Source organism: Rhinopithecus bieti, unplaced genomic scaffold (genome assembly GCF_001698545.2).
Source record: "Rhinopithecus bieti isolate Rb0 unplaced genomic scaffold, ASM169854v2 scaffold_73130, whole genome shotgun sequence".
Classification (NCBI taxonomy): Eukaryota; Metazoa; Chordata; class Mammalia; order Primates; family Cercopithecidae; genus Rhinopithecus; species Rhinopithecus bieti.
In genome coordinates this window covers 334604-359980 of record NW_016827546.1, presented here as the reverse complement: position 1 = coordinate 359980, position 25377 = coordinate 334604, and the positions used below count along the sequence as shown (strand labels likewise).

Here is a 25377-nt window from a genome sequence, read left to right as displayed (position 1 = left end):
CTGAAGAATCTGCAGAGACTGCACTACTGGGTCTACCTAAAAACAGTGAATGCACCCCAGCAACCAATACTCCAAGTTTTTTCAACACCTCCATAGAACTGGAAAAGGCAACTTTTTTACCATATGTGTAGAAATAAATCAATGTAGAGCTACATCGAACATGCAAATACAAGGAAACGTGACACTTCCAAAGGAATACAGTAATTCTCCAACAACAGATCCCAATTATTAGGAAATATACAAAATATCAGAAAAAGAATTCAAAACAATCTTAAGGAAACTCAGTGAGAAACAAAATACAGATACATAATTCAACAAAATTAGGAAAAATGATTCATTATTTGAATGAGAAATTCAACAAAGAGAGAGATACTAGAAAACAAACAGAAATCTTAGAACTGAAGAATTCAATGAATGAAATTAAAAGAAAATACAACGAAGAGCATCAACAAAAGACTAGACCAGGCAGAATTAATTTCTGAACTTAGGATAGGTCTGTTGAAATAACTAAGGCAGACAAAAAGAAAAAAAGAATAATGTAAGGAACACCATTAAGTGAACAAATATTCACATTATGAGAGTTCCAGAAGAAGAAGAGAAGGGAAACATCATAGGAAATATTTAATGAGCTAGTTGTAAAAAACTTCCCAAGTCTTGGGAGATAATGGACATCCAGATCCAGGAAGCACAAAAGTCCTCGAATTGATAAAAATCCAAACAGTCCTCTCTGGGGCACATTATACTCAAACTGTCAAAAGTCAAAGACAAAGAGTTCTAAAAACAGCAAAAGAAAAGTATCAAGTCATAGACGAGGAAATCAAAACATCACTACAGAGAACCACTCATCCACAAAAATAAACAATAAGAGAATGTAAGAAACAAGGGATATTTTTTCAAGAGAAAAGAAAATAACAAAATGACAGGAGTAAGTCCTCACGCATCAACACCACCCTTGGCTGTAAATGGATTGGATTCCTCAATTAAAAAAAATAAACTGGCTGAATGGATTTAAAAAAACAAGAGTCAACTACATGTTGCCTACGAGAAACTCACTTCAACTGTGAAGACACACAGAGGGAAAGCAAAGAGATGAAAAAAGATATTCCATGCAAATAGCTACACTTATTTCATTTCAGATAAAACAGACTTTAAAAGCTGTGATAAGAGACAAATAAGGACATTGTAGTAAAAGTGTAAATTAAGCAACAGGCTAAAACAATTATAAATGCACACAACCCTGGAGCACCAGATATATAAAGCAGATATTATTACATCTAAAATGAGAGATAGACCCTAATACAATAACAGCTGGAAACCTCAGCATCCCACTCTCTGCATTGGACAGATCACCTAGTCAGAAAATCAACGAGGTATCAGATTTAAACTGCACCATAGGCCAAACAGACCTAACAGACATTTACAGAACATTTCACCCAACAGCTGCAGAATACACATTTTTTTCATCAGCACATGAAACATTTTCTAGGAAAAATAAAGACAAATGTACAATGTCAAAGGAAAGAAAAGTAAGTAATGAGAAGTACTGCGAACCACATTTATGACCATATAGTTAGGGCACAAAAGTCACAAAATTTTTTTTTTAATCAAAATAATATCAAGTATCTTATCTGACCACAACGAAATAAAACTAGAAACCAAGAACAAGAGAAACATATAAAACTGTAAGAAAACATGGAATTTCAACCACATGATCCTGAATGACCAATGAGTAAATAAATTTAAAAGGAAATTTAAAAAATTCCTTGAAACAAATAAAAATAGAAACACAATATACCAAAACCTGTGAGATACAGCAAAAGCAGTAGTAAGAGACTAGTTTATAGCAGTAAATTCCTGCATCAAAAAAGGAGAAAGATTGGCCAGGCGCGGTGGCTCATGTCTGTAATCCCAGCACTTTGGGAGGCCGAGGCAGGCGGATCACGAGGTCAGGACATCGAGACCATCCTGGCAAACGCGGTGAAACCCCGTCTCTACTAAAAAATACAAAAAAGTAAGCCGGGCGTGGTGGCGGGCGCCTGTAGTCCCAGCTTCTCGGGAGGCTGAGGCAGGAGAATGGCGTGAACCCGGGAGGCGGTGGAGCTTGCAGTGAGCAGAGATCGCGCCACTGCGCTCCAGCCTGGGTGACAGAGCAAGACTCCGTCTCAAAAAAAAAAAAAGGAGAAAGATTTCAAATAACCTAATGATGCATCTGAAGGAACTAGAAAAACAAAGAACAAACCAACCTCAAAGGTAGTAAAAGGAAGAAAATAAGGATCAGAGCAGAAATTAAAGACTAAAATAATACAAAGTACACAAAACAAGTTGGTTTTTTGAAAAAATAAAATCAACAAGAAAAAAGAGAGCAAATCCAAATAAAATCAGAAACAAAACATGTCACAACTGATATTACAGAAATACAAAGGATCATTGAAGACTATTATGAACAACTATATGCCAATACATTTGAAAATCTAGAAAAAATAGATAATAAATTCCTGGACATATAAAACCTATCAAGATTGAGTCAAGAAGAAACAGAAAACCTCAACAGACCAACAATGTATAATACAACTGAATCACTAACAAAAAAACTCTCCCAACAAAGGAAAGTCCAGGACTGGATGACTTCACCACTAAATTATCTTCTCAAACTACTCCAAAAATTGAAGGGGAGGGAATTCTTTTAAACTCATTCTACAAGGCCAAAATAACCTTGATACCAATACGAGACAAGGACATCACACAAAAAGAAAACTACAGACCAGTATCCCTACTGAACATAAATGCAAAAATCCTCAACATTATCATCAAACCAAATCCAACAATACGTCAAAAAGATCAAACAACATGATCAAGTGGGATTACAGGGATGCAACGATGGTTCAATATACACAAATCAGTAAATGTGACACACGAACACAATGAAAAATAAAAACCACATAATCATCTCAATAGATGCAGAAAAAGCATTTCACAAAATTCAACATTCCTTCCTGATAAAAACTCAATAAATTAGATAGAGAAGAAATGTACCTTAACAAAATAATGGCCATATATGGCAAATCCACAGCTAATAATATCCCACTGAAAGCTGAAAGGCTTTCAGCTTTCCCTCTAAGGATTGGAACAAGACAAGAGTATCCACTCTCACCAGTCTTATTCAACATAGTACTGGTAATTCCAGCAAGAGTGACAGAAAAGAGAAAGAAATAAAGGGCATCCAAATTGGAAAGGGAGAAGTCAAATTGTTACTGTTTACATATGACATAATCTTACAATATAGAAAAGCCTAAAAGACTCTACCAAAAAGACTCTTAGAACTGATAAATTCAGTAAGTTTTCAGAATACAAAACCAACACACAAAAATCATTAGTATTTCTTTACACAAACACCACATATTAAAAATCAAGAAAGCCATTATATTTATAATAACTAAAAAAAAAACAAAAAACAAAAACCCTAAGAATAAATTCAACCTAGGATGTGGAGAAAAGGGAACTCTTTTATACTATTGGTGGAAATGTAAACTAGTACAGTCACAAAGGAGGACAGTAGGGAGATCCCTTAAAATCCACAAACAGAACTACCACATGATCCAGTAATGCCACTACTGGGCATTTATTCAAAGTACAGGAAATCAGTATATTAATGATATCTGTACCACCCCCATGTTTACTGCAGCACTATTCATAATAGTCAACATACAGAATCAAAGTGTCCAATAACAGATAAATGGATAAAGCAAATGTGGTATATATACATAATGGAATACTATTCAGCCATAAAAAGGAATAAAATCCTGTCATGTGCAGCCACCTGGATGGAACTGGAGGACATTAAGTGAAATAAATCAGGAACAGAAAGTTAAACATCACATGTTCACACTCTTATGTGGAAGCTAAAAAAGATGATCTTACAGAAGTAGAAAGTAGAACAGAGGTTACTAGAGGCAGGGAAGAATGGGGGAAAGAAGGGGTAGAAAGATGTGATAAAGGACACAAAATTACAGCTAGATATGAGGAATAAGTTCTAGTGTTTTATAGGACCATAAGGTGACTGTAGTTGACAATATTTTACATTTTCAAATGGCTGAAGAGAGGATGTTCGAATGCTCCCAACACAAATAAATGAAAAATGTTTGAGATAGTGGATATGCTAATTATCCTGATCTGATCACTAAACAGTTTAAGTACTGAAACATCACTAAGTACCTGATAAATATGTACAATGATTATGTGTCAATAAAAAAAAAGGCAAGACACAAGTAACACTAGAAATGAGATGAGAAAATAACTGTAGGTACAGATTTTTAAATCTCTTTTAAGAATATAATGAACACTTTATTTTAAAATCTAGTCAAGTAGATGATTTTCTAAAAAAAAGTCAATTATCAAAGAAAGAAGTAAAAAATGAAAATAGATCAAATTAGAAGAAACTGAAAGGTTTTCAAGGTCCTTCTCTTTAAAAAATGCGCATGAGATCTGGATAGATTTAAGAACTAAATTCTATCAAAGCTTTTTTTTTTTTTTTTTTTTTTGAGGCCCGGAGCTCGGCTCTGTCGGGGCCCAGGGACTGGGGAGTGCCAGTGGCTGCCGATCTCACTCACTGCCGGAAGCTCCGCCTCCCGCCCGTTTACCCACCCCCCCCCTCCCCCCCCCCTTTCTCCCTGCCCAGCCTCCCGGTAGCTGGGACTTACAGGCGCCCGCCACCTCACCGGCTATGTTTTTTATTGTATTAGTTTTAGTAGAGACGGGGTTTCACTGTGCTTAGCCAGGGGGATGGCGTGCTCAATCTCTCGTGACCTCGTGGATCCGCGGGTCTCGGGCCTCCAAAGCTGCGGGGATTACAGGGCTTGAGCCACCGCCGCCCGGCCTATCAAAGCTTCTTAAGATAGAGGTTAACTCACATTTTTAAACAAAACAGAACAAAAGACTGAAAGCTTTTCAGATTTTCTACACAGACTTCAAAAACTCAGGTTAAAAATGTATAATGTCTGGCTTTGCATTTAAGATATATCATAGAATTAAGGAAAAACCCCAAACGTTATCTCAATGCTTAGACATATATCAGAATTCAAATCCCAATTCCGATGGAAAAAATCTCACCTTAGTAAAAATAGAAGGAAATAAGAGTCATTTTATACCAGGTTCTATATGAAGCATCACATTTAATGGAGAAATGTCAGAAGCTTTACTACTGAAGTCAGGGACTAGACAAGAATGCCCACTACAATGACTACTTTTCAAACTTTTAAGTTTTAAGTAATGTAGTAAGACATAGCATTTTAAGAAATGCAGATGATATAAGTGCATTCTCAAGGAATTGCGAAAGGTCTGAAGAAATCAGTGAAAAAATTAGTGAAGTTATTTATGAGAGTTTGGCTTACTACACATAAGAGCAACACAGAAAAAATCAACAGTTTTCCTAAATAACAGTAATAACCAAATAAGGCTAAAATGTTCAGACAGGTATGAAAGTCATTAAAATTATGCTGAGACATTTAAATTAAATTAATTAAATGGAGAGAAACACATTCTGAGGTAATAAGATTCAATACTGTCAAAATGCCAATTCTCTCCAAATTATTCTTTTAAAAAAATGAATAAATCCTAATAGAAATCCCAAAAGTATTTTGGGTAAATTTATCCTAAAATTTACCTGAAAGGGAAAGTATGTAAAACTAGCCAACATGATTTTTAGGAAAGCATAAATGTAAAGGAGGTACCTGCTATCAACTGTAAAAACACTGTATATTCAAATAGTGCAGTATTGTCCTAGGAACAGACAAATCTTCAGAGTAGTCAAATGAAACAACATACAATAAAGGTGACATTTCAAATCAGTGGGCTAGGGTTCAGTAAAATATGTTAGACTGACTACCTGAGTTTATATTCTTTCTCTTCACAATCTATATTAAAACAGCAGCAAAGTATTAATGAAGGCAAAAAACCACATGAACAAAGGGAATAGCTAAAGAGAAACACTGGACAAAAATATTCAAAAGTATTTCAAAGCTTAAAAATGGTAGGAGTAGAAACAAACACAGCAAAGGAAGCAGTAAATTCTACCTCATAAATATTTCTAGAATCTAGAATCTATCAGTTTCTTTCCATCACCCCCTAATGAGTCCTTGCCATTATCATATCGTACCCAGACTACACCAACTGCCTAGTATCTACATATAACCCATGAGGAATTAATTAAAATTTGATTTTATGGCTTATAAGCATTTTAATATACTGCTAGATTCAATTTGCTCCACCCCACAGCGTCAGACATACCAGTATTATCCCAGCCCTGATGCAAAATCCTCCCTGCACTTACCACCATCTATACACAACCACCTTTGCATACCTAATTCACACTCATCCTTTAAGGGCAAAATATCAATGTCCCTAACTGCCCTAATTAGGATAACTTCTCCTAATACATACTTTCATAGTACTCTATACTTCACAATTCTGATAAACCTATATAAATTTTTTGGTATTTAATGCACAACTTCTTTTCTAAACTCTAAGTCTTGTGAGTGCAGAAATCATCTTTGCATCCCCAACAACTAGGCCACATCTGGGACATCATTACTTCTTGGTGGCATAGCTTCACAGTCACAAAATGTTACATTTTCTGTTACTAAAATCAAGAATAGTTTTCAATGTATATATTACTATTTATAAATAAAATTGTGTAATACTTGGAAGCAGTAAAAGGTGATATTGTTTACAGAGTAGTACTCTTAAAGCTCTCAACTTCCCATGAATTGCGTAATAAGGCATAAAGATAGAAGTGGTATCTTTAGTCTACTAAAATGGCAAGCTTTTATGGTAATAATTCCTGCCTATAAATGTATTTCTAGCTCTTTACAATACAGTCCATTATGTAAAGCAATTGTAATAAAAGTGGTATTTATTTGCCTATATTCTGTCCCAGAATTTTTCTGTAACAACTGGTTTACAAAAGCATTTCTACCCAGGTTTAGAACTGTAAGTAAATGAGCTATTCTTAATATACTAGGCCGTGCCTATTTTAATATTAAAAATCCTTTTGTAACCACATTAGGTGATAGGTTCACACCCAATTAATTCCACAAACTGAATTTCCATTGAAAATATGACAGCTAAATTAAGCATTCATAAGACGTTAAAAATTACTTCTGCTCTTACATTTTACAGATAAAATAATTATTTTACCAGATCCATGTTGCATAACTTACAGTATCTATGAAATGAAAAACAAAATCTCATTCTATGCATTATTTGGAAAGATTTAAGCATATTCTTAAAGGAAGCACTTAAAAGTCACCTGCACTATTTCTAATGTTTTTGCAATAGAGCAGCAACATTCTTTTGTAAAGTACATTTCCAAGAGATGATATAGAAAAGAACTGATTGAAATTTCATTTTCTTAAGATTAAATTTTGATGCAACTATTTTCACATACTGATTTGACTATAACCAGAGTTCATTTAAAACATTAGTTAAATCAATTAAAATACTTTTCTATAAAATGACAATATGCTATCCAAACCTTCCCTCTCAAACTACTATCTTGAAACTGTAATTTAGTATTATTATATTGAATCAAAGAAGAAAAGTAGGACTCTGTGCACAGATAATTCCATAGGTATTTACTCAGAGGTAGACGCTAGGCAGACGTGTTGTTAGATGTTGAAGAAAATATATGGACAAACTATTTGTTCTCCAAAAACTCAATTTATTAGAGTAGACCAAAATGTACAAACACATGTTATGAAACTGGTGATAAGATCATCATGAAGTAATCACAGAAAAAGGTGATACAGCACAGTGGTAAAGAACCTGCATTCTATCACTTACCTAGTCCTGAAAACCTGGGTAAATTACTTACCCTCTTAAAGCGGGTTTCTTTCACCTGTTAAATGGGGGAATGACAATGGTATCTAACTCACAGGGTTGTTATTGCTAAATAATACATGGAAAACTCCTAGAACAATACTTCCTACTGCATTATTAGTATTGTGGAAATACGGGAAAGCAGTTAACTCTTTATTTGATGGGTTGGGCAGGGTGTTAAGATGAGACACATGGGGAGACACCACTGCAAGTATCTTAGTGGAAAAAAGCAAACCGAATTTCATCTTAAAAACACTGAATTTCTGACAGTATTTAAAGCCTTAAAACAAATGTAGAGCTGAATTTCCTAAAGCATTCCTAGAGAAAATCCGAGCTTGGAGTCAACAACAACAAAGTGCAGGCACAGTGGAGGGGCAGTCATTCCGGGCCATGAAGGAATCCCATATAGAAGAACACCCATTTTGGCCTGACTAAATACCACAAACTTCTTTCCAAAGACAGTGAGGGTTTATTCTCTTTGGGGAGGGCTCTGAATGGGGATGAAGGAACTTGAAAAAAAGAGAGGAGAGGCTGAGGTAGATCTGGTTCTTTGTAAAGGATACTAGAGGAGACGGGATGGAGGAAGGGAGATTGCCTAGGAGTGAATGCACTAAAGCAGGGTTTTTCAAACAGGAAACCACAGCCATTTAGGGAGAAAAAAAATTCCTTTATTCATCAAATGCCTGTTGTCTTCCACAGGTGTTATAACAACCAAAAGTTCCCCTTACTACATTTCCCAATAACTCTAGGGGTGGTGCCACTTTCTTCTCTTCCGTCCTCCCATTGTAGCCTTACCCTAATAAGTCCAATATCCAGAGTATTCTTCCTTCTTAATTTAGTTATTTTCAGGGCTCCCACCTGCTCTCTGCCTATAAATCTGAAGCAGCAGTCTGCCTGAGGACAAATCCACCACTTACTCAGTGCCTGACCATGGCCTCCCATTCCAGGTAGAAGGCTGGTGGGAGGAGGGGAGGAGCACCCTCCACAAATACAGAGGAAATCCTCCTCAGACACATATTCTGAATCGTCACCCTAGTCCTTCATTTATAAATAAAACCTAGCAATTGTATCACCCACCAGGCATTTGAAGAAAACATCAGTGATAGTGGGTAAAACTAAACAAACTAAACTGGGGGAAAAACAGATGGTGCTGAGAATAGAAGAGAATTTTAACATTTTATTTTTGTTAGCATTCTGAGAGACATGTGAGACGCTACTGCATTCATAAAAGAAAAAGTCACTAAAAGGGAGCAAAGGAGCAACCAAAAAATAAGAAAGTTCCTGGCACTTAAAAACATTATTGTCAAATTTAAATCTAAGGTTGGCCATGCTACCTCACACCTGTAATGCCAGCACTTCAGGAGGCTGAGGTGGGAGAACGGCTTAAGGCCAGGAATTTGAGACCAGCCTGGGCAACAGAGCAAGATCTCGTCTCTACAAAAAGAAAATATAAATAAATTAATTAGCTGGGCATGGTGGCACGTGCCTGTAGTCCCAGATACTTGGGAGGCTGAGACAGCAGAATCACTTGAACTGAAGAGTTCAAGGTTATAGTGAGCTGTGATTGTGCTACCGGGTTTCTATAAAAAAAAAAAAAAATTAAAATTAAAATGTAACAGCAGACTAATGATGGAATAAAGTTGAAACTGCTAATCCAGAAAATCAAGTCAAGTTAATCTTCCAAATGTAGAACAAAGATGAAAAATATGAGAGTGAAGTTAGAACCCAGAAGCAAATCCAACACTACCTATTAAGAGTTTCATAAGACAAGAAGAGAATAAGTGTGAGGAAATAGTTGAAGAAGTAACAGAAGAAAATGTATTTGAGTTTAAATGACATAGAAAACTTTAGAATGAAGGGGTCTACCATGTGCAGAGCAGATGGAATGAAAATGGCCCAAATCTAGAAACACTAAGTGAAACTGCAGAATATTTAAAACACAAAAAGTGGGGATTTCCAGAAAAAAAGGTGTTAATGTTAAAGGAACAATAATCAAACCTGCACAACATTTATTACTGATAGTACTGAATACCCGGAGATAATGGAGTAGATGCCAAAGTTCTGATGAAAAGCGAGTAAAAAAATCTTTACATATAACATTTAAAAAAATCCATTATAGGTTCACACATATGTATATAAACATGTGTATGTATGTGTATATAAACACACGTGTATGTGATAAAAGATGTAGTCTAATTATACTGAAATATTTAAAAATCAAAAAACAAAACGATCTTCTCCCCTAAAGAAGTCTCTTTCTAGCGTTTTAGACAAATTTACACAAGATTTTCAGACAAAATTGAATACATCAATCTTTATTTACATGAATGCAATTGTTTTATTTAATAAAATCTTAGTAATTTTTCCATATTGAAGCTCATTCTTTTAGAGACACCTAGTACTTCATTGTATGCATGCATAAAAATTTATCTAGTCTGTCCTCTACTGAAAGACATACAGGCTGCTTCCATTTTTGCAGTTGTAATTAGTGTGGCAATCAGCATCCAAAACAAATACATATACACACACAAGAGATATATATATNTAGAAGGTTTAAGCCCCTTTTTATTATGCCAATCTCAGTCTGTAGTTATTGAATGTTTTCATTCAATATTAAAATGAAGTATCAGTGGAGACTCAATGCAGCATCTGACCCTGTTCTTATTGTGAAATAAAAGTCCTGTCTTTTCCTGACAATCAGTGTCAATTATCTCTGTGAGTATAGGAACCCTTTTCTTCATCTGATGGTCTTTTAGTATGAGGAGGTTGAAGTGACCAGAGAGCAATCATAGCTTGAAGTTCGGCAGGACTCTTCCAGTGCGCCCTAATGTAAGCATTATAAGATGACCCATCCGGGAGTCAAGCAAAGATTCTCTATGTACCCTTAGATGTGAGCTGAGGCAGAGGCCACTGCAGTCTGCACTCACGGGACATCTGCACCACCTGTCTATGCTGTTTACTCTGATTCCGTTTCTGCCCGATCCCGGATGTGCCCTGTCTTAAAATGGATTGCTGCTGGGTGTGCTGCCCCTTGTGATTTAGTAAACTGGAGAATAGCTCTGATTTCGTGGGTATTTGACATCCCACGGTCAGAAACTCAATTGCTCCCAGGGCCCAGTATCACACAGAAGCTGATTTTAAATATATATATATATATATATATATATATATATATATATATTTCTCTCTGAACATATATATATACACACACACACACATTAGCAAGTAAACACTAAGAGCTAAAAGTAGAATTGCTAGATCAAAGGATACGTGATTTTTCAATTGTCAGATATTGTCATACTATCCTTTAAACACGTTGTAGCAATGACATTTTCATTAAGAGGGCTTCATTTCATTATATGTTAAAATAATAATAATGAATTGCCTCATAAAACACTCCAGTATAAATGCTGAGGACATGTGTGGCAAAAGGAGTGATTAAAATAGAGTAAAAACGAAATTCTGAATTCTAATCTCATTTTCCCCAACGTAGTATTTTTAAAAAATCTAACCACACATTTATCTCCTTACTTGAAAAATATAAACGACATTGATAGAACTCATAAGGTTATACAGGTTGAACATCTCTAATCCAAAAATCTGAAATGCTCCAAACTCCAAAATTTCTTGAACACCAACATGACACCACAAGTGGAAAATTCCACACCTGACCTCACGTGACAGATCACAGTCAAAACTTTGTTTCATGCACAAAATTAAAAATACGATATCAAAGTACTTTCATGCTATGTACACAGGGTGTACATGAAGCATAAATGAATTTTGTTTAGACTTGGGTCCTCTCCCCAGACAACTTATTATGTATTTGCAAATATTCCAAAATCCAGAAAAATCCCAAATCTGAAACACTTCTGGTCTCAAGCATTTCAGATTAGGGATACTCAACCTGTATAATAAAAGTAAATAGGCCAGGAGCAGTGGCTCATTCCTATAATCCCAGAACTTTGGGAGGCTGAGGCAGGAGGACTGCTTAAGCCCAAATTCAAGACCAGTCTGGGCAACAGAGCAAGACCCCATCTCAAAAAACAAAACAAAACAAAAAACCTAATTAAATGGCTACTTTACAAAAAACATAAATGCTATTCTGTTTTATCTATATTCTGCACCTCATCAACCATCTCTTTGTGACTATACTAATTTTTCAAAGTGTCAATGAAAACTAATCTCAACAACAAATGCTAGAATATGAAAACCAGAGCTCAAAATATGAAGATAGTACTTAAATTCACTTTGACATAGTATCTCAAGGCCTCTCCTATCACCTATAAAATCATTCTGTTCTTAAAAGAACTGTGGAAGATAAATTATTTCCATTTATTGCCACAGTGTCTTGGAGTCTGTTTCCTTTTAAAATCTATGAAGGTTGTAATTAAAGTATTTCTAGCAGAAAATATTTGATTCATAAGATGATTTAAAGAATTAAGAGTAATTTGCTAATAAGTTTCACTCATAGTAATTCTTAACTGTACCCATTAAAGAAATCTTGTAACTTGAAATGTACGTGTTAAAGTTATAAAAAGATATTGTTTAATGTGACACAGACTGAAATGGCTTATTAGGAAAGAAATCCATGATACAAAGTACAAACTAACATATAAGGCATGGGATTTTAAAAGATGAAATGTTCTATATAAGGAGATTATCTTTGGGTTGACAAATCCATGACTTCAGAAATGATGTCAAGCATGTTTTGCCTAATAAAATCTTTTATATAAGGGTGCTTAATTTTATTTGGTAAAATGGTTTTCTTTATTCCCTTTGAATTTGTATAGAAACTTCTAGAAATCCTCATGATATCGACTTTGCATATACATATCTGATATCTTGGGCAATCCATTTGTTAAATTATTGTTTCATTACACAGGTGTACATAAATTAATTTTGTAAAAAATTTCAGGTATTACTGGATAGAGACAAGAGTCTTTTTAACTCGGCCAGCTTTCCATCTCTGCTCTTTCCCTAGGGATAATGCCTGTTACACTTTGTTTTTATGTCTCTACAGACCTATTCCTATATATTTACATATTTGTACCTGTAGAAAATATGAAGTATTGTTATGTATGCTTCATTTCTATAAATACTTAAATATATCTAAAACATAATATGCTACTATATTTATACAAGTAATATCTTACTATATTAGTGATATATGAAACTTGCTTATTTTCCCACAGAAAAATGTATTTTGGAGAACTTTTCAGGTTAGTACATATGAAACCATGTTATTCTTTTAGCTGTTGCAGATTCATAGGATGAGTGTAGTTTATTTAGCTTCTGAGAAACATGGCAGTTGTTTCTATTTTTCCCATGTCTTCAAGAAATGCTGCAGTGAACATCCTAATGAATTGCATCATTAGAAACAATATTGCCCATATCACAATTTCTTTCACTTAATAATTAAGTTGTGACTATGAAAGTTCAGTAATATTAAAACATTGAAAATCTTTTATTAAAAACATTACTCAAATTCTGATAATACTGGCATGAAGAGATCGACAGTTCCCCTCTGCAAAAAGCAAATATAAAACTGGACATCATCATCAAAGACAGCCTTTTAAGGGTGCTGAAAATTGCCCAGACCGTTAGAAAAATGAGGCACATTTATTCTTGCAAAACTGCTAGAGCTTGAGGTAACAGTGTGACTCTGTGGCCTTCTTGCCTAGGGCTGTCCCCATGTACCTCCCCAGGGTCCCAGCTCAGTTGGTGGTAACTGAAGCTTTATCAATGCTATGGCCTAGGCATTTGTGTCCCTCCCAAATTCATATGCTAAAACCCCGATTCCCAGTGGGATGGTATTTTCAGGTGGAGTCTTTGGGGGAGGTGATTAGGGTTAGAAAAGGTCATGAGGGTGGAGCCCCCATCTTGGCTGGAATGCCCTTTTCAGAAGCTGAAAGGACCAGAGCTCACTCTCTCCACCATGTTAGGGTATAGTGTGCTTACTTCATCTTACTGAAATTCTTTTTAGGTTTTATTTTCGAACAAAATTTAGTAAAACTTTGAGATGGTTTGGGACCACTATTACTTCAAATATTTTTTTCTCTCTCTTTCCTTTCTGTCTGAAACTCCCATTACATGTATGTTGGAATGTTTGACATTGTCCCACAGGTCTCCAAGGCTTTGTTCCCTATTCTTACAAATCTCTTTCTCTTGTTGGAACAAATACTTTTTATTGATCTTCATATTTTCTCTGCCATCTTAAATCTGTTGAGTCTATCTAATGAAATTTTCATTTCAAACACTGTGCTTTTCAAATCTAAAATCTCTACTTGGTTCTTTTCGAGTTTGCTTCTTTACTGAGGTTCTCTATTTATTGTGTCCTGTTAGCATCTTGTTCACGTATTTTCTTTTCTTTTCTTTTCTTTTTTTTTTGAAAGAAACAGTATCTTTACTGCCCAGGCTAGACCGATGTGGCTATTCACAGGTGTGATCACAGCCTTGAACTACTGGGCTCAAGTAATCCTCCCGCCTCAGCCTCCTGTGTAGCTAGGGCTACAGGCACATGTCACCATGCCCAGACTATATTTTCCTTTAATTCTTTCAACATATTTTAAATAGCCAATTTGAAGTCTTGAATAAATCCAACACTGAGCCCAGTCAGAGTAAGTTTTATTGACTATTTTTCCTGATGATGAGTCACGTTTTCCCGGTATTTCTTTTCTTTGCCATGTCTAGCAGTTTGGGGTTGAATACGGAACCCTTAACAGTAACTCTAGATTTTTTTTTTTTTTTTTTTCAGAGTTATTGAGTTTTTAAATAATTGTTCTGGACTTAAACTGCAGAATCGGTTTCCCTCCAAGGTATGCTGTCAGGACATCGGTTTAACATTTTAATTCTTATTTTTACATTTTAGTCTCTCTCTCCTGGGGTTGTACCTATGTCTGTAAAGCTTAATGATGGACCAATCTTGTACTCCAACAGCAATTTGAGTCAATGTTGTGGCCAAATCAGCAAAGGTTATGTTCAAAAACCTCAAGTTTATAAGACTTCACTCTCAGTGAGTTGAGCTGTGATGGACTGGGAAATAAATGCATTCAAAGTTGCAACCAGTTCTCAAGTCCCCATCGCTTTCACTTTTTTCCAGGTTCTCTTGGGTCTCCCTATGTGGAGAGCTCATCTTAACCCTTCCATGGCTCTCTCATTTCTAGGATTTCCCTACTAAATTTCTCCTGGGCCACAATGTCAAATTAGCACAGCAGCAGGTTTTCTCTATTTGTTTCCAACCAAATCCACCACTTTTCACCAGCAAAGTCGCAGGTTTAGTTTGTGTGTCTTCTCTTTCCTTCCTAGCCTGAATCAAGTCACTCCACAACTCTTGGGCAGCAAAGCTGCTGGTTTTCTCAGCTAGTCCTAATCTCACTGTCTCAGTTAATTCAGGCTGCTATGACAAAAATATCATAGCCTGGGTAGCTTAAATGACAGAAATTTATTTCTCACAGGTCTGAAGGTTGGGAAGTCCAAGATCAAGGTGCTGGCTCACTTCCTAGTTTGCAGAGGGATGCCTTCTTAGTGTATTAGTCTGTTCTCATGCTGCTATGACCCAAGACGGGGTAATTCATGAAGAAAAGAGGTTTAATTGACTCACAGTTCCACATGGCTCCCCAGCCTCAGGAAATTTACAATGGTGGTGGAAGACACCTCTTCACAGGGCAGCAGGAGAGAGAATGAGTGCCAGCAGGGAAAATACCAGATGCTTATATAACCATCAGATCTTGTGAGAACTCACCTACTATCACGAGAACAGGAAACCACCCTCATGATTCAACTACCTCCTACCAGGTCCCTCCCACGTCATGTAGTATGGGATTACAATTCAAGATGAGATATAAGTGGGACACAAAGCCAAACTATATCACCTACCTTCCTCCACTACACAGGACTGAAAACCAGGGGCTTATTTTCTGGAGAGAGTAAGATAAGAGGTACCTCTCAACCAAAGACAATGAAATAATATGGAAGACAGGATTATTAAATGCTGATGCAAACCCCTCCACCTGATTCTCCCTCGACTATCTGAAGCCTTCAGCTTGGTCTTTACCTTCAAGGCAGATGTGAAGTCTTCTTCATACTCTACAGAATATGACTAGTCAACAAGAAAGACACAGACATGAAGATCAGGTATTACCCCCAAATAACCCAGCTACAAACTAGCTACAGTGACATTCAACATGAAATCAGAGCATCAAGTTTTTAGCCCCTGACTCTTAATGAGCTAAGAATCTTGGGATACTGAACAGCTGAGAAAAGCCTAGTAAATGGAAGAGATTAAAATAAATAGGTAAAAATTACTCAGGCTGAAAAAAGCAACAGTCATAAAATTATCAAAGAAAAGAAGAATATTGTACTCATGAAACTAGAATAAGATAGTTATAGAGGAAACAAAAGAGCTCTTAGAAAATAAAAATACAAAAGCAGAAAGAAAAAATTCAACGGAAATCATGGAAGGTAAATATGGGGAAATACCACAAAATGTAGAAAAGCAGAGGAGTAGAAAAATAGAAGAAAATTAGAGAACCCGATTAGAGGGCATCTAAACCAGATGGGTTTTGGAAAGAAAGGAGAGAGAAAATGGAGGGGAGAAAAACAATAATGAAATATTTAACATTTTCCAGAAATGAAAGATGTAAGTTGCTGGAATAAATGGTACACTGAGCACCCAGCAAAACAGATGAAAACAGACTCATATTAAGATATTTTGTTGTGAAATATCAGAATACTGAGAAAAAAGAAAAAAATAACATGTCAAGAATCAGGAATGATTTTGAACTGCTCAGTGATGACATCTAAAGATAGAAGATGATGCAATGATGCCTTTAAAAACATTTTCCCCCAGGAATTCTTTACCCTGCCAAACTATCAATCAAGTGTGAGGACAGTTAAAAACAATTTTCAGTCTTGCTCACAAGGTTTCACAAAATTAACCTACCACAAACACTATTCCTCAGAAAGATTAAAACAAAACAAAACAAAAGACATGCTGCTCTCTAAGCATGAAACAAGCAAAACATAAAGAGGGAGATAGAGAATACCGGATCTAGAAGGCCCAACTCATGAAAAAGACAAAGATGATTTCCGAGAAGATTGATGACATGTGTACACCAGCTACAGAAAATGAATCTGTCTTCAGCTTAGAAGGCTCCAGGAGTGACATCTTCAAGAAAATGAAGTTGACAAATCTGAATCAACACACTGAGAGTTGATTTTGAAAACAAGCACAGATTTGGGGGTTGAATTATAGCCAAGTAGTATATACAAAAAACGAAGCAAATAAATTAAGTCTGAGAAAATGAAAATACAGGAATAGAGAATACCAACTACAATTTACTAATGGATCTGCTAACAAATACTAATCTAATCAAAATTACGAATATAATTAGGTGAAAGAACTGAGGGATTGGAAGAGTATATGATATGTATATGTGGTGAAGGAAAATGAAAAGAGCTAAATCCTCATCCTCCATAATGGTTAAAACCAAAAAAATCAAGAATCAGCAACATTTGCACACCATTTACTGACATACCAAAAGAATCAGCTAAAAATGTTAAATGTAGTAGCCTCCTGGGAGGAAGAAACAGAAATAGAATTGGGGTGCACCTCTGGTCTTTCATCCATATGTGCATTAATAGTTTTAATAAAATATAAAAACCTAAAAAATATATATGTATATATAAAATGTGTAAATAGTACTAGTTTGCATGCTGAAAAATCAAATAATTATAACCACTTTTCTAGAGTTAAAAACAGGCAAGATTTTTTCGCTTGAGGACAGAAACCTGGAGAACACAAAGTTATCCTTAGATGACATGGTTTGTTAAATTATTTTTTCTATATACTATGACATGAAATATATTTCAATAGAACATTCAACTACAACCTAAGATATAAAACTATAATTAAAACCTATAAAATAGTTAAACGGCTATTCTTTACATTTATAAACGTAATGATTTAACTTATACAAAATGAACTGCTTCTACTTACTGCCATGTTTATCTAGTGTCACTCTAAACTTTCCTTAACTGGCACACTACCAATTCCATTCTCATAAGAAACTGGGGCTCAAAAATTATTGACCTATAATCAAACATAATTTATATTTGAATATGTTATACTTAAAATAACAGATCTTTTTTCTTCTTCGCCCTTGATTCAGGGGGAAATGACATGGATCTTGATACGTAAGATATTTTATAAGCTACTAGAATTACCTCATCAGTTTGGATACAGTCAGGTGCCACATAACATTATTTCAGTCGACCACAGACCACATATACAACAGTGGTTCCAAAAAATTATAATGCAGTTGAAAAATTATCTCGGCCAGGCGCGGTGGCTCAAGCCTATAATCCCAGCACTTTGGGAGGCCGAGACGGGCGGATCACGAGGTCAGGAGATCGAGACCATCCTGGCTAACATGGTGAAACCCCGTCTCTACTAAAAAAAATACAAAAAAAAACTAGCCGGGCGAGGTGGTGGGCACCTGTAGTCCCAGCTACTCAGGAGGCTGAGGCAGGAGAATGGCGTAAACCCGGGAGGCGGAGCTTGCAGTGAGCTGAGATCCGGCCACTGCACTCCAGCCCAGGCGACAGAGCGAGACTCCGTCTCAAAAAAAAAAAGAAAGAAAGAAAGAAAAATTATCTCAAGAAAATGTACAGTGAAGGGTTTAGAAGTTTTTGCTGACTTCAACAAGCTCCTTAAAAGTTTGAAAACATGAACCCCGACAATGAAAGGTTTTCATTACTAGACAGGAATGTTCATAGATCTGCTTATAAGCAAATCTATGATGAAAAAAAGAAACAAACCCAAGGAAACCACCATGAACAGATTTCTGAAAAGAGTGATACCCCCTCAAGAAGATCCTCAGGCAGGTTCTTCAGGAGATTCCAAAAGAAGGCACTGTTATCATAGGAAATGATAGCTCCATGGGTGTTATTGCCCCTGAAGACCTTCCAGTGGGACAGGATGTGAAGGTAGAAGACACTGATATTGATGATCCTGACCCTGTGTAGGCCAAGGCTAATGTGTTTCCATCTTCGTTAACAAAAAAGATTAAAAGGTTAAAACAAAATTAATAGAAAAAAGCTTATAGGACTGGGTGCAGTGGCTCATGACCATAATCCCAGCACTTTGGGAGGCTGAGGCAGATGGACCACTTGAGGTCAGGAGTTCAAGACCAGCCTGGCCAACATGGTGAAACCTCGACTACTAAAAATACAAAAAATAGCCAGGTGTGGTGGTGCACACCTATAAGTCCAGCTACTTGGGAGGCTGAGACAGGAGAATCACTTGAGCCACTCTACTCCAGCTTGGGTGACAGAGCAAGACTCCATCTTTAAAAAAAAAAAAAAAAAAAAAAAAGCTTATAGAATAAAGACATTAAAAAAGAAAATATTTTTGTACAGCTGTACAATGCATTTGTATTTTAAGTTAAGTATTATTACACAAGAGTTGGAGTTTATAAAGTAAAAAAGTTATAGTAAGATAAGGTTAATTTAATACTGAAGAAAAAATTTTTAAAAATAAATTACTTATAGTCTAAAGTAGCATACAATAATATCCTAGGCCTTCACATTCACTCACCACTCACTCACCCAGAGCAACTGCCAGTTCTGCAAGCTCCATTCATGGTAAGCCACAAGTATACAATGTCACAGAGTACAGTTTGTAGCCTAGGAACAACAGGCCATAATAGCCTACATATAGTAGACTCACCCAGAGCAACTTCCAGTTCTGCAAGCTGCATTCATGGTAAGCCACAGGTGTAAAATGTTACACAGGTTTGTAGCCTATGAATGACAGGCCAAACAGCCTACATGTAAAACAGACTATACCATCTATGTGTGTGGTAGTACAATCTATGTTTGTGTTAGTACACTCTATGTTTGCACGATCATGAAATCACCCAATGATGCATTTCTCAGAATGTATCCCCTTTGTTAAGTGATGCACGACTGTATTTTATTCCTGCCTCGTTCAACACTCAGTGTGTTTTTTACTTTTGCTTATATCACCCTTTAAAGTACTGGGTGAAATATTTCACAAAAGTATATACAAAGCACTGCATTAAAAATAAGCACAAAAAATATTTTGACAGTAAAATAAGTTGGAAACAAATTATCTTCTTCAAAGGTATAATGCCTCCCAGTCATCCCTTCTGGACGTGAATGCTCACATTAACAAGACAGTGAAACACAGACACACCATACACAGAATCCTAGGATGGAATATAAAAACACAGTTCAAATACTAGAAAACTTTGATTCTGTGTGTCCAGATAAAACCTTGCTCATAATAGCCTTATTTATTTAGCACAGTTTCAGAAATTCGCAAAGTCCAAAGAGGTCCTAACTCAGTGAAACAGCAGATTATACAATCTATAATGAACAGGTTATTTTAAGTTTTAACCTCACATTTCTTATATGAAAGACTTCTGGTTATAAGAAACTTAGGCAATCTGATAATTTGTTCAATACAGTGAAAGAACACTTTAAATAGATGAAATTACTTTTCTCACTGCAAATTTCTCTATGGCAAGCATCAACACTATAGACAACTGGACATCCTTGCTAGCCCTTCACTTCTAACAATTAAAGATTGAGCTGGGTACATTTTGAAAATACTGGTAACAAAATGAACTAAAAATATGAACTAAAAAGACAATAACTTGTCCTTCGTAAATTTACTTTACATGAAAATACCTGTCTCAAATGTTGTAGAACTTTTCACAAGTCCTTTTCCATAATGATAATTTTCTGCTTTAACAGAACTTCCTTTATATACTTTGGTTTGATAAAACAGCATTAATGATGTAGTTCACATTTGGACTCAGTGAAAAGATCTGCCCATTGGCCTAGAAATAGCTTGCCCGCACATATTTTAATATAGGTAGCCCTAGGCAAATCATGAAGTAATCATCTCCCCTCACCTCTTGTTTTCCACAGCTCTTTCCTCCATTCCAGGGCCTGCCTTCCTATTCTTATCCCCAAATATTGCAATATTCTCAAATTGCCCTGGTCCTACAAAAAGAATCTCCCAAATACTGCTGCACAGTTCTATTACTTGCCCCTTCTCAAGTTCTCTCATATTCTCTATTTCAAACATTTACCACACTAAATTGTTAAAAGATTCTGTCAGAAGAAAAAGTAAAAAAAGAGTCTATCACCTACGATTTATTGAAATTCCCTTTCACTTGCAGAATCAAACACATTACCACCACTCTTTATTCCTTGTATCTCAGGAGAAGGTATGCCCTTCCTCCTCTACAAGGCTACTACCTGTCAATCAATCAACTCCTCCTACTCACTGTGGGACCATGATCCATGGGTTATTCCTCTAAAACTTCAATATTTTTTCATTTGATATTTCTGCATCTACAAATATGCTGACATCTTCTCCATCCTTAAATAATAACTTTTAAAAATCCCTATATGAAACCTCACTTCTAAGTCACAGCCTTATCTCTCTCCTTTTCCCCACCACACTTTTCAAAGAGTAGTCTGTGCTGTGCATTATCTTTCTAGTTCTCCACCCGTGCCATCTCAGCCACAGCTCTCCTTAAACTTCTTGGAAAAGATCAGGAATGACAACTGACAAACCAATCACACACTCCGTCTTCATTCTACTTAAGGACAGACTATCACTGCTGATGCTATCTCTCAGGTTTTCATTCTTTTCTTGAGTGATCTCATTTATTTCTGAGGCTTCATCTAGTTTCCATATGATGATAATTTCCAAGTATTAGTTACAGCACTCACCTTTCTTCAACTGCCTTCTTCACGTTTTTCCCTGGGAGTCCCAAAGATGGTGCCTTTAATTTACCATTTTCAAAACTACTCATTGACTTTAACCAAGTCTACCACGACTATAGATTCTGCCTCTCACTTATATTATGACATCACCAACTACCCATTCTCTGATGCTTATAATCTCAGAATCACCCAATGTTTTTCTTCTCCCTAACCCCCAGACATCTAATTCTTCTTCAAATATTTTCATTCTACTTCATAAAAGTCTCAAAGTAATCTTCATCACAATTTTACTCTAAACATTTCACTGTCTGGTTTAGAGTTTCTAATCATCACAATTTCACTCTAAAAATTTCACTGTTTGGTTTAGAGTTTCTAATCTTCTCTTGCCTAGACTACTCTAAAAGTCTCTTAACTGGTTTACTAATCCCCAATCTCTCCCTACCATAGTCCAAGCTTCCTACTATGTCCGGAAATATCCTTGTTAAATAGGATATTTAGCTCACATAGGAGAAAGCTAGATATACGGAGAGTCCTTTTTTTTCTTTTTAGAACTCAAAAAAATAGCACTGTTGCCAATTACTCTCATAATGTAGTAGTCCTGCTTTGAACAAATTTTTATTTACCCAACCACCAATTAACAAAGCAAGTCAAAACTTCATTATTTTACAAGAAAATATGTAGTATAATGAATCAAAATTGTTTGAAAATGTTGCACACACCTAATAAACATTCATAAATGTGAAATATGATTATAGAATCACTGAGATAGTTTATTAAGTATTCTAATTTGAATCTCAAAACTATGTAATTTTAGAATAAATTTCACTGATAGGGTCTGTTTTCAAAATAATACTTTATATATGTACTTACAAAAATACCTAGAATTCATAACAGATCCAATGATAAACTGGTTCTTCAATTCAGTCACAAAGGAGGTGACTGAAGAAAAGTCATCTGACTCCCTTGCCCATTCACTGCTATCTCCCTACTCTAAGCTACCATCATCTCTTGCCTGTCTGCCGTAGTAGTCACTTGACCAGTTCCCTTACTTTCACTCTAGTTCTCAACAATATTCTCCCCAGAGTGGCTAGAGCCATCATTTCGAAACATAAAACAGATTTTGTTACTCTCCTGCTAAAACTATTCAAAGGCTTCCCCACTGTACTTAGAAAACTAGCCACACTCTTGACCATGGCCGCTTAGAGCCTTCAGGATTTGGCACCCATTTTACCTCTCTGTGTTCAACTTCTCCAACTCTTTCCCTTTGTCTGCTGTCTCCAGTCACACTGGGCTCCTTTCTGTTTTCAAACTAGACCAGTTCATCTCCCATCTCTCATTTCCCATCTTTACCATCTTCTGTTCTCTCTCCTTGAAATGCTCCTTCCAGAGATCCGCACACATACCAATATTCTCTTCATTTTGTCACAGTGTAACTATTACCTACCCAGAAAGTAAACCCAAACATCCATTCTAAACTATGCTACCACCCTTACTATATAGTCACTCACCATCCTATTAGTTTCATTTTCATCACAGTACTCATCTGAAATTATTTTTTGTTTATGTTTCCCCTCACTAAAAATTCACTCATTGTTCCGTCTCCTCTGGCACTAGGACAGTGCTTGACACACAGTAGACATATAGCTGATGTCTCTCAAAGCTGTATCACCCAAGCTTCAGATTCATATTTCCTTGCCTACATCTCCACAGAAAATCTCCCATGGGCACCACAAAAATGAGTATATCCAGAAATTATCATGTTACTTCCTAAATTTGGTCTTCCTCCTGTATTGCCTATCTTCATAGCAACCATGAATAGCTGTTCGATCTCCTTTATTCTATCTAACCTGTCATGAAGAATTTTTAATTTAAATCTTGCATATTTCTCAAATAATATCCCATTTTCTCTATCTCCACTGTCACTGCCTTAGTTCACTCTCTCATCATCTCTCACCTGAATATCTAAAACCTTCTACAGGCATACTTCATTTTACTGCACTTCGTTTTATTGTGCTTCACAGATATTGTGGTTTTTAAAAAACTGAATGTGGCAACCCCGCACTGATCAAGTCTACTGAAGCCATTTTTCCAACAGCATGTGCTCACTTCATGTCTTTGTGTCACATTTTTGTAATTTTCACAATATTTCAAACTTTTTCATTATTATTATGCTAGTTATGATGATCTATGATCAGTAATCTTGTTAAAATTGACAATAAATGCACACATTCATGGGGTGATATTTCAATACATATAACGTATGGTGATCGGGTCAAGGTAATTACCATATCCATCACATCAGTGCTCTCTGATGTTACTACTGTTAACTCTTTTGGGCACCATGAATCATCCCCATATAAGACAGCCGATAAATGTGTGTGTTCTGACTGGTCTACCAACCGGCCATTCCTCGTCTCCCTCTCCTCAGACTTCCTTAATCCCTGAGACATAACGATATTGAAACGAGGCTAATTAATAATTCTACAATTATCTCTAAGAGTTCAAGTGAAAGGAAGAGTAGCAAGTCTCTCACTTTAAATCAAAAGCTACAAATGATTACATTTAATAAGGAAGGGAAGTTGAAAGCAAAGAGGCTGAAAGGCCTCTTGAGCTAAACAGCCAAGTTGCGAATGCAAAGGAAAAGTTCTTGAAGGAAATTAAAAGTGCTACTCCAGTGAACACAGGAGTGTTTCAGATGAGTACTGTGATGAAAAGAAAGCAAAACAGCATTATTGATGATATGGGGAAAGTCTGAGTGGTCCAGAGATCAAACCAGTCACAGCATTCTCTTAAACCAAAGTCTAATCCAGAGTAAGGCCCTAACTCCCTTCAATTCTATGAAGCCTGAGAGAGGCGAAGAGCTGCTGGAAAAAAGTCTGAAGCTAGCACAGGTTGTTCATGAGGTTTACGGAAAGACGTCATCTCATAACATAAAAGTGTAAGGTGAAGCAGCAAGTGCCGATGTAGAAGCTGCAACAAGTTACCCAAAAGATCTAGCTAAGATCATTGATGAAGGTGGTGACTATGCTACACAACAGATAGATTTTCAGTGCAGACAAAATAGCTTTGTATTAGCTATATAGGATTTCACAGCTAGTGAAAAGTCAATGCTTGGCCTCAAACCTTGCAAGGACAGTTTGACTCTAGTTAGAGGCAAATACAGGTAGTGACTTTAAGCTGAAGCCAATCCTCATTTACTATTCTGAAAAATCCTATGTCCCATAAAAACTATGCTAAACTACTCTAACTGTGCACTATAAATGGAACAAAACCTTGATGACAGCACATCGGTTTACAACAAGGTTTACTGAATTTATTAAGTCCACTGTTGAGACCTACTGTTCAGAAAAAAAGATTCCTTTCAAAATATTACTGCTCATTGACAACTCACCTTATCACCCAAGAGCTCTGACAGACATGTACAGGAGATGAATGTTATTTTCATGCTTGCTAACAAAACATTTGTTCTGCAGCCCATGGATTAAGGAGTAATTCTGACTTTCAAATCTTATTTAAGAAATACATCTCATAAGACAATACTGCCATAGATAATGATTCCTCTGATGGATGCGGGCAAATTGAAAACCTTTTGGAAAAGATTCACCATTTATGTCATTAAGAACACTTGTGATTCATGGGAGAAGGTCAAAACATCCTTTAAAATGTTGATTCACAGGAGTCTGGAAGAAGTTGAGTCCAACTCTCATCAATGACTTTGAGGGATTCAAGACTTTAGTG

General features: G+C 36.1%; 1 protein-coding gene across 7 annotated transcripts in view; it reads right to left on the bottom strand.

Moving 5' to 3' along the window:
- PALS2 (protein associated with LIN7 2, MAGUK p55 family member) overlaps nt 1-25377 on the bottom strand; it is a 104327-nt gene that overhangs the window by 61303 nt on the left and 17647 nt on the right. For 3 of the 7 annotated variants that reach the window (XM_017863939.1, XM_017863944.1, XM_017863943.1), the window contains exon 1: nt 21646-22074. The exons of 2 other annotated variants lie outside the window; for them this stretch is intronic. The gene's annotated coding sequence lies outside the window, so the exon portion shown is untranslated. Of the gene's footprint in view, nt 1-21645; nt 22076-25377 lie in introns of those variants that run through there. 2 more of the 7 variants (XM_017863938.1, XM_017863940.1) reach the window with 2 other exon arrangements.